The sequence below is a fragment of the Trachurus japonicus genome, chromosome 15 (genome assembly GCF_045865225.1).
Source record: "Trachurus japonicus isolate A0001 chromosome 15, Traja_1.0".
Lineage (NCBI taxonomy): Eukaryota > Metazoa > Chordata > Actinopteri > Carangiformes > Carangidae > Trachurus > Trachurus japonicus.
Genome location: NC_140921.1, coordinates 12,393,389 through 12,413,353, shown reverse-complemented (window position 1 = coordinate 12,413,353; position 19,965 = coordinate 12,393,389). Strand labels below are relative to the sequence as shown.

The 19,965-nt window shown below is 39.8% G+C and overlaps 1 long non-coding RNA gene across 1 annotated transcript in view; it reads left to right on the top strand.

Annotated features, from left to right (window-relative positions):
* The window catches only part of LOC146973287 (uncharacterized), a 45,454-nt gene extending 26,570 nt beyond the window's left edge, over nt 1-18,884 (top strand). Inside the window, exon 3 of the long non-coding RNA XR_015037743.1 lies at nt 18,645-18,884. This is a non-coding gene — a long non-coding RNA (uncharacterized LOC146973287). The remainder of the gene's footprint in view (nt 1-18,644) is intronic.
* Nucleotides 18,885-19,965: the final 1,081 nt, after the last annotated feature.

The window sequence follows — 19,965 nt, the reverse complement described above, 5'->3', positions numbered from 1 at the left end:
CATGAGGCGGGTCACTTATGATAGATTACTGTAGCAACGTTGCACAGCAATTAAAATGAAAACTCAACCACACAGAATGAATAAAACTCAAGAAGATAAACCTAATTCGATTAAAACTTTCAGCCCATTATGCAGTTTTCAGAAGCGCATACATGTGATTAATCATTATGCACAAGCACTCTGTACCAGCAGAGCCAGCATGGCAGCAGCCTATTGATCCTTACCTGTTGGGAGCTCTACAGGTTGGATTCTCTCAAGGACTTTTTAATAATAGTATTCCTACTGCATCTGCACCTGAGAGAAGTGTATGCTTTCATTTTGTCAGCTTTCTTGCTATAGAATGACAACCTTCCCATAAATATCTGTGAGGATTGAGTGAAAGCACCACACATGTCACAGAGTGTCAGATGTAATGACACCTTCTTTCTGACAGCCTCAATGAGGTCAGAGAAGTTGATATATTATAGAGAAGAGTTATGAAAGCCTATTGAACAAAACTAAAAGGCCTAGAGGCATTGAAACTGCAGAGGAGGATTTTTTTTTGACCATATTAAGTATTTTGCAGCCTTGCATGAAATCAATTTGTCTCAGTAGTAACCAAATTTAATGACATCCAGTTCTTGTTTGACTTATATATTATTCTGTAAAGTTGTAAGTCGACCCTTCATTTATTTTTTACACTGAATCTTTTTTGTCAGTGTAGCTCAAGGTTAGATCCTGTCAGTCTCCAAACAAATGAAGATACACGACTGTAACACAAAGGCTGTGAAATGCAAAACATGTTTTGACATTGCACAATGATTTAGAGCTTCCCCTTAAAATTACGCTATAAAAACAATCTGGGGATAAGTGGTCACCTTGAACTTACTTGTTGTGAGTGATGCTTTCCCTTTTCATTACACTGCACATAGGATACTGTGCCATTGCACTGTAGCCACCTCTCCTTGACATAATGGGTCCTTGATGAAGGTGGTTTTCTTGATAAATATGTTGAATTTCTTCTGTGCAACTCCTAGTCCTTAGTTGTTGTTGTTTTTTTGTTGTTGTTTTTTTAAGTGAACAAAAAACAGGATTTGTCAGTTTTCTTATATCTGCTGTAACTCTGAAGCCTCCCCAGAGCAGTGTGAGCAGTTTACTTTTCTAAAATACAAGACATCTTGTGTGAACTCACTGCAGATGGTACAAGTTTGTTTGTTTTTGCTTCAAGCCAGTACACGAAGAAGGAGGTGGCTATAACCTGGGAAAGTAGCAGTATAGACCAACAATGAAGCAGGATGATTTACTACCTCATCGTATCAAAGAAAAGGAAGGAGATTTGGTGGAGAGTCCGTCACATGTCGGAGGCTGGAGTGTGAAGAATTACACAGCGTTTTGTTCCACCATTGTGTGTTTTGTTACAGAAGCATTAAGCCGTCCAAAATCAGTTTCGCCAGCCAACCGGTCGGTGGGAGCGGCCTGAGGGTGGACAACATGATGACAGGATCCGAGTGACTCATCCTGTGTGTCCCTGTGGCATTGTCATTGCAACTGTAACTTGTCACCTTGTCTCGCTATTATGGCGACATCTCAGTTCTTCAGACTCGCTGGGCGGTCTGGTTTTAAAACTCCACTTAAGACAGAAGGAATCTTTCTTAATGCACAGGAGATGGTTCAGTTTTAATTGCTTTCGATGAATGTATAGCCATCGACGCTGCCGTATAGATTGAGTTTAAAGCACTGGAAGAGCAGCTGTAGCAGCGGCCCTGCTGTTGGCTGCTAGCCCACATCTGTCTGTGTTTCTAATGAACTCTCCTCTGCAGCAGCTCAGCCATCAGTTCTTGGTTCAGCTCATTTCTAATGATGAAAGTGAGAAAAAAAAAAATCATCGCACTGCACAACAAGCACATCTTGGTTTGGCATGCAGATTATGTGTTGAGAATCTGGGGACTGATAGAAGCACTTCTGAATAATTTAGACACTTTTTTGGAGCACAGACAGAAAATTATAAATTAAGACCAAACACTGTCTCCTTAAATGATGAGTTTATAAAGGACTCCACAAAACACATTAGCATTAGCACATTACGATGGGGGAATTTGATGCCACTGTTCTCTACCAGTGCATAATGAACTTATTCAGACTGCTCACTGTCAATATTTATGCGATTCCTTACTCAAGACACTCAATGAATGTTTCATTCACTAGACTGCGTTTGTTCTCAGAGAACAACAGGACGCTTGGGTTAAGTACAGATGTGTTAAGGTCTACCACAACGGATTTTCCAGACATATAATATGAGTACATGACATGTTATGACATGTTTAAAAGTAAAACAGTGCTTTGCATTGAGAAATGTTAACACTGCTAACAACTTCCATGTATCAGCTTCTCAAAATCACTCAAAATGTTTCAATTTCATTTGAAAACAAAGAGGAAAATTCTGTCAATAGTTTAGTCTAGACAATCTGGAATATCCAGAGAAGAAATAATGAGAGAGAAACAAGCAGGACTTGTACCACATCTTATTTCGATAGTGTTACACAGTGTTGCACCATCTATCTGTCCCTCAATCGTCCCTCCATCCATTGATCAATTCATCTCCATATCGCCAACATCAGCTTGTGTTTTCTCTTTTACCTCACACCATCCTTCTCTGTATTCATGCCATCACTGCGTGGAAGTACTCCTGTGCCTCTCAGTATTCTCCCCATGCCTTCAGCCCTCTGCCTCTCATCTTTTTATGCCCAGACACTCAACTGAAGCCAAAAGGAAAGAAAAAAAAGGGGGGAGGTGGTGGTGCTGGTGGTTATATCTCCATTTGCAGCTTAATGTGTCCGACTTTACTCGCTGTGAGAGCGCAGCCAGTCTCACTCAGCAGATGAGACCCCTTGATAAGTCCTCACAATGCTGGCGAGTGCAGTCTGCTTCTGTCAATAGGACAGGTTTTAAACCATCATTAAACTTCTCTAACGGCAAATAAAATGGCTGAACTGAGTCCCAACTTCAAGATAAAGTTTATTCAAGCAAGACGATTGAAAATTGATCCTTTCCTCTTGTTTGATACAGTTGTGTTTTAAAACAGTCAAATACACCAGTATCAACATTTTTCTGAAACTGTTCTTCACTTCATTCTTCAAATCGTAAGCCAGCGTTATAAATTACAGTAGTTTTGTGCTTATGAAAAATCTATTCATTCTCTCTCTGCCATTTCTTTTGTAATGATTGTGTATGGGATATACTGCATGCCAGATTCACTCCCTATAGCACACTGCATCGCTTACTTTTTGATTTGGAATGACTTGATTTCTTCCCTGAGCTGAAAGATGGAAAAAACATAAAGTTTATGGATTGAGATTTTCTTTTCCTGCAGAACATTCACCTGATCACAGCTCGGTCTTAGTACAACACATTTCTCTTTTCTCTTCTTGTCTGCTTTGTTTGATCTATCCATCCATCCCCACTTTCTGTCCCCTGGGCTGTAACCTGTTACTTCTCACGTCCGCAAAATCATTCACTGTCTCCAATCTGACCTTTGCCAGCCTTTCCATCCTGACCATTATTCACCATCGTTTTTTAAAAACCATTTGCACACAAATATGAACCCAGTGACAGAGCGACAAACCGCTCACACACACACACACACACACACACACACCCAGACACCCAGACCTCCGTCCAGTCTCTGTGTTTTGTTATTCTCCATTCTCCAAGTGCCATTATTATCACCTCAATTTTTATTATCATCTGTAATCTCTGTCTTTGAAAGGGAAGGTCTGTTTTGTATCAGAGTCACTGACACATCTGGCTTCCTTGTTCATTTTGTCACATTCATTACTTGACAGCTCACAGCATCCTGTTTGACTTTCCCCTTGACTGTAGACCACACACACACACACACACACACACACACACACACACACACACACACACACACACACACACACACACACACACACACACACACACTCACACACACTCACACCCACTCATAAACTTAGTTCACCATGCATCCTGTAGCTCATTCAATCTTATTTTAATGCTACTTAATGATTTAATTAATAACCTTTAAGAGAATTAGGAGTTTGTCTCTTCCTCCCAGACACGAGCCCGCTGCCCGCAGAGCAGGAAGGACACTGTTAATTAATATCAACTTGTTATGAACTCATCATTTCATTAGTGTTGTTCAGGATATAATTCAGTTGTTGTTGGACATTGGTGGACAATGACCATACATACAGAGTGACTCCTTAATTCTGCAGTATGGCCAGACAGTCTGATATACCTATACACCAGCTCTCCCATGTGATCTCAATAGTAAAACTTTTCTGCTTCTCCAAATAACTTTTATTGCAGATATATGTATATAAAAAAAACATATACATATATTAAAACATGAGAAATAAGAATCAAAACACAAAGACTTTAGTTTCAACAGATTGAGAAGGCACAAAGGAAAACCGAGATGCTTACAGCACATGTGTCAGTTTCAGGCAAATTGCCACTGGCCAGCTGGCTCATCCATCTGGACCTATAAGATAATGGGACTGATTACCATCCACAAATTATCATCCACAATCAGGTGCTTGGTGCTGATTTTTGAATACGCCCTCCTAATGATGCACCATGTCCCTGCACCAAGCAGACAGACACGCCACGTTTTTGCTGTGATTTTTGTTTTACCACAAGTGACGTTTTTTTTTACAGCCACTTAGCAGGTCTGGCAGCGACACTGAAGATAAAACTCAACCCTTTTGACAAGAACGGAAACACTGGGCAATTTCTGAAAACCCCCTGCAAGTTACTTGACAATGTTTTTTCTTTTTTTTTTTTAATGACCAGTCTCAGTTTCACTTTTTTTTTCCCACCCTGCAGCAAAAACTGCAGATAACTCCCTGCACTGTCCCTGATCTCTGTAATTGGATGTAAATCTGTGCCTAACTGTCTAGACTGAACATCAATCCAAGGATACTGTACTACAAAAAATATGTACACTATAAAGCATGTACAGTATATATTATCCAAGGACACTTTTAATGCTGTTATTATAGTAGGACAGTATAGGGACAGGAAATCAGGGGAGAAAGAGAGATACAGGGATGACATTGAGTCAGGACTATGGGTCGTAACCAAAACTTGCCCATTGCACAAAACAGTTTTTAACCAAATGAGATTTAACATTGATTAGACTAAATGAGCTATATTCAAGTGTTTTTATTGCTCTATAGCCAGTGTTAGCATCAGCAGTTGTTTACTTACCAGTCTACGAAGAAAAATTACGACTTCATTCCTGAGCTTAGCATGTTTATCTGTTGGCCTCTACCGGTCTCACTGTTTTCCAATAGCAACACACTGTAGCCTCTTATCTTAAAAGTATGCCAACATTGTTCTTTTTGTTACCTTTTAACCCAAACGCTAACTCCTGTGATTAGCTGTTGGCTGCAGCTTCATATTGAACTTCATATGACTGCATACAGAATAATAGGTGAAACTTTTTCCAACATTTTCCACAATGATCAAGACAATTATGTTCCTCCAATTTCATGGCAGTAGTTGTTTGGCAAAACCTTAAATGCCCCCATGCATAAAGCAGAATCCAGGCCTGCCAGGACCCCCGACATCAACCTCGTTTATCACCTTCGACACGTGGCAAGAAAAATACAGCTGTATAAAAGAATACAAATGAATGGCAGCTGAATCCCATTAAGGTGCTTCTGTGGATGTCGGGCATGCTGCTTCACTGTCACGCTGTCGTGGCTCTCTGGGTCACTTGAGTAGAACAGAGCCATTGTTAATGTTGTTAGTAGCACCTGTGCTTTTCCTACGAGTCAAAATGTCTGCTGTTAGGCCTCACTAGTGCTCTTGTGGCTGAATGGGAACAAATCTCTGCAGCCATTATATTACATTTTATGGAAAGCTTCCACAGAAGAGAGCAGGATGTTGTAGCCAAAAAAAAACTCAGGTGTTCAGGTGTTCGCATAATTTTTGCCATGTAGAGTAAAAGTACTAAACTGACACAGACCTATAGACTACACAGTCCTCATCATAACAGGGTTTACTACAATGATATGGATTTACCTTGTGGATAAATACAGTAAAATGCACCTTTACTTGTATTTTCTGCCTTTACACTTAAATTATAGAAACCTGGATGAAAACACTGAATTCCATCTTCTGTGAATTGTTTGCCTGGATGTTAAATATTCTGATGATTCATTTCTAATACATGGAAATACCTGGAAATAAATAGTAATTGTATTTCCATTGCCACTCTTTTAACTTTCATGGTCACTTAACGTCCTCTGGTAAGTAATTTCTCCCTGTAGCTGTACATCTGCAAATTCAATTTCCTTCTGAATCATGCCAGAGTCTCCTTTCTTTTACCAAGGTTAAATAATGATAATCAGTTATCCTTACCTTTGAGATGGTCTCTATAAAGCTAATCTTGTGCACCCGTGTAGATTCATTTATGTCACATTACAATCACGTCCACTTCCAAGAAGTGAAAAGCACCTAGCCTGGGCTGAAACACAGGTAACCCTTTTACCAGCGAACGACTCTGAGTGCAGTGATAAGAGGAAATCTACTGTCTAATGTCACAATCAAAATATGACGTGAATAAATGTCAGACCTTGTAATTCTCCTCTCAAGCACAGAATGAGATAATTATGTTAATCAAACAACAATCTGGTGTAAAACTGCACTGTGTTTCCTGCTGTTAAAAATGTGTTCTGTTTTTGAAACAGTCGCACTCAGCCTTTGCTTTTCCAACATAACACTTTGTTATGACGTCCAAACACACTGTGGTAATATAAAAACATGTGTTGTTTTGATGGACACAGGCACAGCATTAATGTGGAATTGTTTTTAGTGGGGAACGAAAACAGCCCTGAAATAAAGCAGGGGCGCAGCATGGTTTGTGGGGACTGCTTCATGTAAACAGAGTTGGACAGATCAACCTGACATTTAAAAAACCCAAATGGTTTAATTGTTTTCCCCTGAAGAAAAAAAAAGTTTGAAAAACACTTGCAATAAAGAACAAATGTTACTTCTTGGGTTGAGTTTTCTAGTGGCTATAATACCTATAATCTCAACCTCATCCTGGTGCATGAAACTGTGGTGACAGTTGCGGTCAGTGGCTGCTTTTTACCCCCATTAAACACAAGAGGCACCAATGAGTCCATTCCACACTCAAAGACACATCAACAAGCCAAAGGTGGAGTTTATGCGTTATCAATATAAGCAAGATAAACTGTAGAAATACTTCCTCTATGTTACAAACGAATGTCGACTTGCATGTATTCAATTTGCCAATGTGGTGTTGAATTTCTGTAGCAGCAAAAGCTCATGCAGAGCCAGTGCCAACTGAGCCAACAACTCTGTGTTGGTACTCCTGCTGCGTCAACAGCCTTAGTTTTTCCACTGACCTACAGATGAATGGATTTACAATAATTAAGCTTATTTTCACCAGCATGACCAGGTTTCCTTTTAGTTAATGCAGGCTTGTTGGTCTCCTGTGTGCCTCAAACTTCATTTGCAGTTCTCTAAAGAAGTTAAAATGCGGCATCTGCTTTTTCGCTTCACTTCACATCTGTATATTGTCACCAATTATGCTGGAATAGCCCACAACAAAACAAAAATGACTCTTCTTATGCTTCTGTTAATGGTGCACACTAGCTATGCCCACAAATGTACAGTGCTTTTGTTGCACTTCGTACATATGAATCATTCTGATTATACAACGATAAATCAAATGTCATCCAGTGGTTCCTTTCAGAAAATGTCAATTTGTGATGTGAACAAAATGCGAGCAGATGATGGCAACAGAGAAAAGCCAAAGTAAACTCCCACAGTGTTGAATATTCATGAAGCGCAGAGCTTGTGTGTATATGTAGAATTGTTTTGTAGAAGTGTATTACTAAAAGACCAAAAGGGAACAAAGAGCTGGTCCTACTTCAAAGACTCATTTCACAATTTAACATAAAGAGCTCAGGCTTTGTATTGTAGTCAGCAACATGCATGGCTGCTTACAATAACTTTGTTGGATTATACTGTACAGTGTGTGTAGGGAATCGTCCTCAGTCTTTTTTCACATCTGTTGTGTGTTTATTGTTGCTTCGCCACAGTTTCACACTTTTCTTTATATCAAATATTGATGATATTTACTCGTATGTCTGTTGGCATTTGTGTACAATCAAAAACAGTGCAGCAAGTCCCTTCCAAACATTGTAAAAAGGTCTTCAACTCATTTATAACTGTGAAGCCAAAGCTATATAAAGTCATGAGGGACAATAGAGCCTATTTAATTGGCTCACTCGGCTCTATTTAGTTTGAATAGACATACACTCCTACATAAAGTATATATATAGCGTACAGTATATATAACTCCTCTCCTTCTTTTACATCCTCATAGTTCTTCACTGTGGCCTATACAACCCCTTTGTGATATCTAATGATAATACTATTTACTGTTCTGTGCATCCAAAACCCTCCAGATAATGAGTTGGGTCATCTGCTCCAACAACGTCCCCTTTGAAAATTTATAATGTTTGCGTATCCATGGAAACAACACTCTGCAATCTCCCGAGGTCTTTTTCTCCTTCTGCTAATGTGAGGCCAGTTTTTGGGCCGTGCTTTGTTTTGTGTACATGCGTATCACGTGCAACGGTGCAAGCAAACACAAACACACACACAGAGAGAGAGAGAGAGAGCAGCAAATTCCTCAAACACATACCCAGATAGTATTTTCCTCCAAAGCCAAAGGAGGTGCTGCCAGCATCTGATCTCATCCTGACAGACTTGTCAACACGTCAGGGTTTTTTCCCCCTGCGGCTGATTTGAGCCGACACTGAGGGGAAGCTGAACGACCGGTAACATCTCCACCAGGTACAGACGTCAGCTTCAACTTCTCACGGTTTCTCACTTATCTGTTTGTCACAGTGTGTCTAAGTTTGTTTTCCCAGTGATGCTGAGGTGGTGACAAACCCAATCAGTGGCTGGATCGTGTTCAGAAGCAGCATTTTGTGAGTGAATGATGTCACACAGGACTCACTAAGGAGATGGTTGGTGTGAATGTGACTGTGGCCAGGCTTAGGCAAAAAAAAAAAAAAAAAACACCTTATAATTGGCATGAGGTTGGGAAAAGATTGTGGTTACAGTTGAATTTTAATTCACATTTGTGTGTGAGCTTCTTTTCTGCAGACCAAATGATAATAAAGAGAGGAAACATAACCAAAACAAAATGTAATTATGCTGAAATCACAATAAGTAAATACTTCACTGCCATAGTGGGACAACACATTTCATGTATTCACTCCTAGTTTCCCTTCAGTCGTTCCCCTTTCTTAGAAAAAAGGCCAGATTTGCTCAAATGTAATAAAAATGTTACAAGGAAGTCAGTTGTACATAAATATTGCACATGCTTTCAAGTGAGATTTAGACCCCAGGACTTTGCCCCCGCAGAGTCTGGAAACTTTAACCAGAAAAAGCAATCAGTGCACTATTATAAACACAGAATATTTATGGTAAGAATATGATTGTATGTGTTATGCAGCAAAATATGTTACTGTGTGGACATAATGATAACTAAAGTAATGAATGACAATAATGTGAATACTACACCGTTATGTGTCATACCATTATAACGTGTATGTTTATATTGAGCACACTTTCAGTAAATTGTATTTATTTGTGACCTACAGCTCAACAAGCAGATTATCCTCATACGCTTTTAAGTGGAAATGTGCAAAAATACCGGGTGAATGGACGTTTATCTGCAGTCACAAGGGTATAGTGACTCATCCTGGTGCAAATGTATAAGATTTATGGGTATATCTATAGAAAGTTTTATGAAAGCGGCCTTTTTTTCATCCAGCAGCCATACTGAAAGGTCAGTAATAACCACTTTGCACTTCTCTGCTACATTCATTACACTTAGCCTACACAGACCTGCCTTATAAACTGTATATGGGTCAGTTATTTTTTATTAAACACTGCAATGAAATAAAACCACTTTTAACTGAGAAAAAACTCTGTAACATCAGCATTTCTGCAAAGTTTATGATATTTAGTAAATGGGATTAGCTGTGCTAATCAATATTTATATACTTAGGAATCAAATGTCAGTGACCCACAGAGAAACAGCATCCAACTCTGCAGAGTGCCATGTAGCAGAGTGCTGTAGCATCTCTGGTTGTTTTGGTTTTTACAGATCAGCTTTATTGTTCTTGTTCAGTCCAACTGTGTGTAAATACAAATATATTTTTAACATTTAGCTTATTTTCTTTTTCACTATCCAGTTCTGCAATTAAAGAACAAACATTACAAAACATAGAGCGCATGGGTCCACATCTTCACTGGACCAGTCCAACTAACTACTTTTACTCCCCTAACTATGGTCTGGGGTGGGGAGAGTCATGGCGAGAGAACATCAGCTGCAGTTGTCAGGTGCACAACCATTTTGTACAAAACAACTATTACATGATGTCTGAGGGGCAAATGGAGGAACACACACACACACACACATATGAGAGAGAGACAGCACTCAGGGAATTTACAGTGGTGGCAGACAGATGTTTCAGGACAAAACAACCCTCCAGTATCTGTACACACACACACACACACACACACACACACACACACACACACACACACGCGCACACACACACACACACACACACACACACACACACACACACACACACACACAGCCTGTTCCAGGAAAACAGCTTCACAGAGTTCCTTCTAATCACCTACACAGCCAAGCCAACGAGATGAGGGTAATAAACCCCAAAGGATGCTGACTCATTCTTATTATTGATGAGTGAGCACACACACACACACACACACACACACACAATAATAAACTCCTCAGTCTATGGTTCTGCTATCGGTGAGCTCTAATCAACACATTCCTGCCTGCTCATCCGGAGCGGTGCAGCTGAATGTGTGCAGGAGACTTTCACCTCTGTCCCTGCAGAACTATTGTGAATTCATCGCTGAAACAAATGGAAGCAATAACATCCTGGCACAAACACAACCTGCTTTGCTCCAGGTATGAATCCAGAATATTCAGGTCACACTCTCCATTTTAAAGCAACTTTCATGGTCAATTAAACGAAAATGACTCAGAAGAAGATTAATACCAATTTCCTGCTCTTGGTCTTCTGCAGCACCAACAGATGTTAGATTTTCAGGGCAATCTATGCGGAAAGTGCCAAGGGAGTTTGGGTGAGATCCTCAATAGAGAGTCGGTGTTGCCCATGAAACTGAAGGTGAGGGAATTTTTCTAAGAGAAAAAAGAAAAAAAAAAATCTTTGCACATCTATTTTGACAGGTGTGGAGGCGAGGGATCAGCAGATCCAAACTTATATGTGAAAAGATGTGTTCATGTATACCTATAACATCTGAACCCCCAGAGCTTAGTCCAGATGTTTATTATAGTTTTTTTCTATGTTTCTTTCTTCATCAAAAATTGTCTGTTTCCTGGACTAATTTAATCTTTTTTACACTTGATGTGAAGTTGTGATTTTTATTGCATGCTATGATCAGTCATTGGAAGTGGGCTTGCATTGCAGCCACTCCCCTTTATTGTTAAAGCAGAAGTAAGCAGAATATTTGTGTTAATATAAGTCTTAAATAGTTATATCTTCCGACGGGAATCACCCTATATAGAGTGTTTGGTCCGAAACACGGGTCTATCAGTCACTCTGCTCTGCTGTAGTAAGCCAAGGAGAAAACTTTCCTTGTATCCTACAACCTTTATCCAATGAGGAGAGAGAATGGCATGAAGGGCTGTGTGTGCAGCCAAGAATGTGGTGACGTCTAGATCCATGACTGGGGCGGGGACTGCTAACTCCATCGGCTGACAAGAAGTTAGCCAAAACAAGCGGATCGCTTACTTCTGCTTTAAATACCCATGCAAGTTGAACAGTGTGAGGAATTTTTTTCCCCTAAAAATCACACTTTATGTTTTTATCTGTTATCTGTTAACACCCATTGATCCATACTGCAGTGCCACATAACTGGTCCAACTTCGTCCAATCAGCTTTCACGCCTAAATCATAATTCATAATAATGTATGTCGAGGGCAGTGGTTGTGATTCATTTCATAATTTGAAATGATCGTACTTGGCTTTTTTTTAACAGATCAAAGAGAATATTTCGACATGTCTGCTCAAATGAATGGTAATATTCTTTTTTTCTTAAACAATGCAGACACCTTATCTGATTTATTTAATCATCAATATACTCTTAATAAGAAAATGTAAGCCATAATAATTTAAAGAAATTTTTACACTGAATTAATTCCCTGAGTGATTTTCTTCATCTTTGCTGGGAGACATTCCCATGATGTGCTTTTTTTTCTTGTGCATATAAAATGTTTTTTTTTTTTTACTCATTTACTTATTGAGGCTATTCGTTCTCTTTTAAAGTTTAGTTTTCTCTTATTTAATATCAGTGGAAGATGTTGGATGAGGGTATTTCGAAAACTCACTTGTGAATCTTGACTTCGCCCTGAAGGCAGAGAGCCAAACACGCTGCAACTGCAACAACACAAGCAAAGAGGAAACACACACGCACAAACATCTTCATCAAACTATGGATTAAATAATGCACCGTTTCCATTTTCTCTGGCACAACAAGATATTGATAGAACAGTTAACGGGTAAACACTTTAATCTGTCAGCAGCTGCTTTGCCACAGTATAACTCCTATTTGTTTGCTGCTGCCTCAGTGTTGCTTCTTTTATGACCTAATTATACTGTATCACTGCTGTGTCTTCCTCTGCTGCCGGAAAACAAGATCGTACAGTTTGGGAAATTTTCGCAGTTTGAATGTAGACATTATTCAAAGCTCTCTGTGACATTGCATGAACAGAACCGTCTAATCAGGACTGATGTGTATGACAAAAACCAGTGGGAGTCTGGAGTCAGCCCAATAAATCCCATGGGTCATGGAAATTCAGATGTCAACATAAATGACACAGTTTTATGAAATTGTGAAAATCAAGAGAAAAATACAAAGTGTGTGTGTATTTATGGGAAAGCGTGCACTGTAGGACCAAATGATCTCCTGAGTTACTGAAATACAAATGAAATACATTAGCCTAAGTGACTCAGTTCTGACTGATCCAACGTGAATATTTCATGAGGATGCTCAGTGACTTTGCCTCTCTTTTTGAATGAAGAATCTGCACAGTCCTCAACATCATCATAAAATCAACAGGGAGGAGAGTTGACAATGTTTGTTAGTCATTAATTAAGTGTAATGACTCAATTGGTGCAGTCGCAGTAATGAAATTAATACATGGTCATGGGTTTTTCTTCTTGTAAGTATGCCTTGTAAATGTAATACATTAACACAACTGATAAATATGATTCTAAACATTTTCAAGGACTAGTCTATGATTTTACAAAGTACTCTTTTTTATTCAGTCATTTGAAATTGATAATATTATGATCGGTATCATGACTGGAAGCAGTGACTGGAAGCCTCTTCAATAGATTGGGGTTGCCAGGCAACCAGCAGAGATGCTGGTTGACAAGTTGTCAGTTTTAGGCTATGTGAAAACTTGTGTGTGTAGACTATACAAATAGAAATTTCCACTAACATTTAAAACTACAATGGAAATGGTTATTGGTTAAGAATCAAAACTGGACCCAATAATGCAGACCAGAGGAAATAAGTTCAAACTGCTCCTTAATAGACAGACACAGACGGATAGAGCAGGAAAGGAGCTTGCTGGTAGAGCAGGATGAGCTAAAGGAACAGAGACAGCTGGACAGGTGACTGAAACAAGTGTGGAGGTGGACTGGAGGTTGAAATCAAGAATGGCGGCCGAGGAGAGCAAGGTCAAAGAACAAGACACAAGCAGATCAAAGAAAACACAGGGAACAGGGAGGAGCCGACACACTTGACCTGTAGGCCTAATGGCTGGGAGAACGGTCTCAAATGCTGTGGTTGGTGGCTAGTTGAAGAGGCAGATGAGAGTCTGACCAGCCGGGACCAGTGTCAGCAGCAGACAGGGAAGACAAGAGGGAAACAAAGACAAACTGGAGGGTCCTAACAGTCATTAACCTATTAAATGATATAGCTGTTTTCAGATTATGATCCAGCATGTGGCCTATTAGCACTTGACAGGTGATTTATTCATGGATTTTGAAGCCTGTTTTGCGATCCAAATATCTTCAGATGAACATGTGTAGATCAAGAACAAATCCAGGCTGGTGCTTAGACGCTGGCAGCTCTATAGGTCTGCTCAGCTGGAGGAGTGCACGATCAGATGTACAAACATGGTTTGGACTGATTAAACCTGCTGGGGGTCTTCTCTGCTGTGAGATTCTAGGGATGGTTTACCCACTTCAAACTTTGCAGGACATGTTGCCTACATGAAGTGGTTAATTAGTTTGTTAGGATTTAAAGAGGCTGTTGCAGTGAATACAGAAGCAGTCACGATGGCAGCTATCGACTCAGGTCCCGCCTCGGCTCAGCCTCCCAGTGGATTGTCAGTCTGTCATGCTGGCGACAGTCTCGCCATGAGAGGCTTCTCATGGCTGCATCTCCCTGCCTCTCTCCTCCTCGTCTCCGCTCTGAGTGGGCAGACAGTACTCAGAGGAAGATCATCCCTCTGGTTTTAATTAGGCTTTTTAATTACAAGGAGGAGATGCTTTTCACGGAGACTGGAGCTGAGGTAACAGTTGAGCTGAGACGATAGCAAAGAGAGAGGGTATAAGCATCTAAGTGCCGAAGTGTTCAAAATCTGCCAAGCTGAATCCAACCCCACCCCCCGAAACTAAGAGATAGCTTGTTTTGTCTTGATCAAAAGAGTTTAAGCAAGTAGAATAGATTTTTGGCTTCCTCTTGGGGGAAAGGCAGAACAATTGATTCACTGTATGCAGTCTGGGAAGAGGTAGGGGTTTGTTCAGGGGAGACGACCTGAAGAGGTTATACTTTTACCATGCAGCTTCAGGATTCAAGTAAAGATGAGACCCTGAGCGTGTCCTCTCTGATTACTACAATTATCCTACACTCACAATATTGTGAGTCATACCTGTACAGATGGTTCTAATCACAGCAAGTACACTGTAGTCTATATCTTTAATTGTCTGAGTGGCTGAGTCTCAGCATATCAGAAATTACAGCAATTAATCATATTTCCTTTCAAGGATAGTTTCCGGACATGTGAAATTTCCATAAATCTTTCACTTTCACGTAATGTTACCATGCTAATGAGTACTAATAAAAGGGTGCTGCTGGGGTTTGCATTCAGCTACAATTTATCCAAATGTAGGATATGAATATCAGGAATATGAAATCTTAAGGGAATCAAATCAAATAGACATTTACATTTGGAGCGGAAGGGTGTTTCTTAAAGGGATAGATAAATTCAAATTGCACTCATTATCTACTCACCCTCATGTCGACTAAGGGCTGGGAGAAGTTTCAGAGTTATCCGTACAAACAAGCTTGAAATATAGACTTATTTAATTTTTTTCGGAACAATTTCACATTTCGGGGCTTCAATACAAGACGGACATTACATACGAGCAGCATGGAGGTATTTGGATGTTTTTTGGTGTGTCTTTTTGCTACGAAGAAAAGTGGTATCCATTTGCAACCGTTATATGGACATGCACTGCTACGCCGAGACCCCCTGTAACCGCCACGGATAACTCTGAAACTTCTCCCAGCCCTTAGTCGACATGAGGGTGAGTAGATAATGAGTGCAATTTGAATTTTGGGTGAACTATCCCTTTAAGATGGACCCACAGATTCTGAAGTTCCCCATTGTGTTTTGTTATGACTGTTCCTCAACTCTAGTATTTTCACTCACTGCTCACTTAAAGGGATAGTTCACCCTAGAATGATATTTCGCTCATTATCTACTCACCCTCATGTGGACTAAGGGCTGGAAGAAGTTTGAGAGTCCTCCGTGGCTTCTCTGAGTTACAGGGGGTCTCAGCGTAGCAGTGCATGTCCATATAACGGTTGTAAAGGGACACCAGAGCTCTTCGTAAAAAAACACACACAAAAAAACATCCAAATACGCGTGATTTGCGCCGGCGTCAGTGCGGTTACTGCGAATCACGCGAGATTTGGACGGACCAGGAAGAGGAGCTTTGAGAAGCTTCCGCTACAAACAAGCTTAAAATATAGACTTATTTAATTTTTTTCAGGACAATTACGCAATTTGGGGCTTCAGCACAAGACGGACATTACATACGAGCAGCATGGAGGTATTTGGATGTTTTTTTGTGTGTGTTTTTTTACGAAGAGCTCTGGTGTCCCTTTACAACCGTTGTATGGACATGCACTGCTACGCCAAGACCCCCTGTAACTCAGAGAAGGGACGGAGGACTCTCAAACTTCTTCCAGCCCTTAGTCCACATGAGGGTGAGTAGATAATGAGCGAAATATCATTCTAGGGTGAACTATCCCTTTAAGTCTTATTTTCAGACACAGCAGGCAGCGCTAAAAGCTCACTGTATGCTACATTGTGGATAGACACAGTCGGAGACTTGCCTGTGAACGCAGCAGCCGCATTTGGCTCAAGAGACAGATATTTTTCTCTCGAGTTGTTGAAGACTGAAATGAATTCTCAGTGAATATTCGCAGTAGCCTATTACAGTATAATCATTAGTAGTGGACACATGATACCAAATTAATACTAATATATTGTTCACAGTTTGTTCCTAAAGGCCAACAATAATCTGTTGACTCATCATTTTGCTATTGCTGTGAAGCTAGCGTTAAAGGCAGGGTTGGGCCACATTTTGAAAATACACAAGTCAAAAGTCCAAGCCCAAATACTGTATGTGTAGGAGAGCCTTCAACAAGTTTTATTTCCATAATATGTCCCCTTTAAGGCAAAGCTTGGTACCATAACATTGCTGCATTGCTTCCACCTGACACAACCACAACAGTGCAACAGTCCTGCAACAAAAACAAGGCCATTCTGTATATTTCAGCAAATGCTCAAAGGTCTCAATAGTCCTCAAACAAATTTGTATGACATGTCATCCAACCAGATCTGAAGGCAAAAGTGATGATGATACCTGTTCTAAAGGTGGTGTAAAAATGCTGCTTTCCCAGCCTCCTCCTAGCTCCATCCCACCCTCTCCCTGATTTCTTCTACACATCTTCACAGTCATGATGCAATAAATTCTCCTGCACACAAGCACATTCATTCACGGCACGGCATTGTGCTTCTTGCGTACACAAAAAGAAAAATGTTTTTGTGTGAAAAATGAAAAGAGACCTTGAGTGAATAACTGAAATCCTGTACACTCCCTCCCATTTTTGTTTGAAGCCCAAAGATGCTGCTGTCAGAGGCAACTGGGAGCCATGATTTTACATGGCCAATTTTCATGTTAGTAATCTGTTCTATTAAATATAGCAAACTTTATACTGAATACTTTTTTTTTTTCAATAATAATCTGCAGTTGTTAGGTTTCAAATATCAAGACTTTTCTGACTGTTATCTCCTGCTGCTTTTTCACCAACTCTAACTTTCTCTGCCTGCATTCAAACACAACAACATACTGTTTTGTCTGTGCTACTCAGTCACATTTATAACTTGAGTGAGAAAAAAGGTGGCAGGATAAGAGGATAATATACTTACTGTGCTCAAGTGTGCTCAACATGTAAAAGAAAATGAATGATCTTTGAGCAGGTAGCCTAATGGTTTGTCAGATGAAATGAGGGACAAACAAAAGATGAGAAGCGCTAAGCGTGTGTGATGCATGTCTCGGGGTTGTTATTGATAAGACTCATCACATGGAGTGAAAAGGAGCAGAGATAGGAGCTAGAATAGACATTGAGAAATGAGTAATCATTTCAAAGAAAGGAGGTGGCAAAACTGAGAGGCAGGTATTGATAAGCTGGAAGGAGGGTTGGAGATCTAAGGGACAAAAGGTATTGTGTAAGACAGAAAAGAGACAGAGGAGACAGGCAAGTGCGTGGTGGCGAAAATGGCTAAAGAGCAAGGAGATGAGAGGGAGAAAGCTACACTTACATGAGACACACTTGCCGGTAAATAAAAAGAAAAAAACAGCACCACATATAAAGGTGCAAATTACTAAGGCTTTGTGTCAATGGTGCATACGATGATTAAAACTGAGATAACATTGACTGAAACTCTGTAGGCCTGCTTGGCAACAAAGGTCCCTGAGAAATTGAATATAGCATAACAACAACAAGGAGCTAGCTATAAAGAAAATGATTTTGTCTGCTCAGATATGTATTTTGTTTGCATATTATTACTTTCACTTCACAGGAGACTGTTAGCTATTTCAGAAATGTGTCATTTTTCAGTATGAAGTATGATGCAAACTTGAAAACTCAAAGAAACATTTACATACTCATATCAATCAGGGAAGTATAGTTTTTCATGAGATAATTGAGCTGTGGGGGGAAATCTTAAAAAGAACAAAGAGGTGATAGAGAGAGGTGTCAGTGTTACTTTTCATTGCTGGAGACAGCTTTTGGTGAGTAAAGGAAGAAGTGTGATGCTGAATTTACAACATTTCTTCTAGACTTCTTCTAGCTAAAACAGCTGCTATAATGTACAACTTACAAACAACTTAATCACTCCAGCAGTGGCACTCTTAAAATTTCAGCATTTTCTTTTTTTTTCAACTTTTGTTTGTCTCCATTCATCTCAACAGCAAGTCTGGGGTTTTCGGGAGAAGCCAGCAGGGCCCGAGGAGAGGGAGGTGGAGATATGAGATGAAGACCGACGCAGAACATCAGAGTATAAGAGGAGGGTGAAAAGGTAACGGGCAGGAAGACAGGATGGAGAGATGCTGCGTACCCTCCAGTTGGTGAGATAGACACAAGCGTAGCCATGGAAACCCACACAGTTATGACTCATGGGTAGCAACATTGGGGAGAGGGCGGATAGATTGAATGAGGCTTAAATTATTATCAAAGGCTATATAAAACAAGTCAGAGGGAAATTATTGTGGCTTGAAACATCAGCTGCGGATTCATTTTCAGCATATTCAGGTCTTTTGGTAATGAAATCTTGCCAACTGTGTCACCAATTAAGCATATTGTTTTTCAGATAAATCTCTTTTAGTCAATGTAACGTGAATGAATTAAAATATCTACAAAGTTCTAACAAATTTATTTTTCTATAAAGGGAATTCAAACCTTTAATAACACACCTGAAGCATGAGTGTCTTTTAAAGGCATTATCTGAAGCATGAGGATCCAACCACACACAAACACATTCCTTCAAACACTTACTGGTGATGATGATGATGATGATGATGATGATGATGATGATGATGATGTCAGACATTATTTGATGATGTAATACTTTATAAATTGCTTTTTACATAACAACAACCCCACAAATAAATATTTTAACCTGAAAATCAATTTGAACAATAATTATTTCACTTAAATGTCAACACCAGATGATATCCAATTAGACGCTTCCGTTTCCCTTTCCTCACTAAAGTGCATATAAAATATTGATATTAAATCTCTATGAATACACACGGAAGTAGCAGGCGAGCAGGGTGAAAAAAACACAACAACTTTCCTGTGATTATTATGATGGGTTCTTTGTCACGGTGTGACACATGGCTGCTTACGACTGAGCTGACATTTCATACAACAAGCCAATCAGAAATGTGAGCGAAACAATGCCGGATGTACAACTACATGGATAAACACATCGAGGCACACAAAGAGTGTTTTATTTATTGTGTTTTGCATGTTCATTTTCTTTTTTCATGCAGATTTCCAACCTCTTGTTTCTGTATGTTTGTCAGTTCATGCCACTCAAGAGTGAATTAAAAATTCCAGTGGCAACTGCACTGACTCTTTACACACTCATTCTCCGGTTGAATAAAAAAATCAAAGCAGAAGCCAAGAGGTGACCTTCCCTCATGTGGAGAAGAATGAGGACATACCACAGAGGATGGTATGCTCTGGAGGAAAATATGAGTGAAGGACGGGGAGGAGAATGAAAGGAAA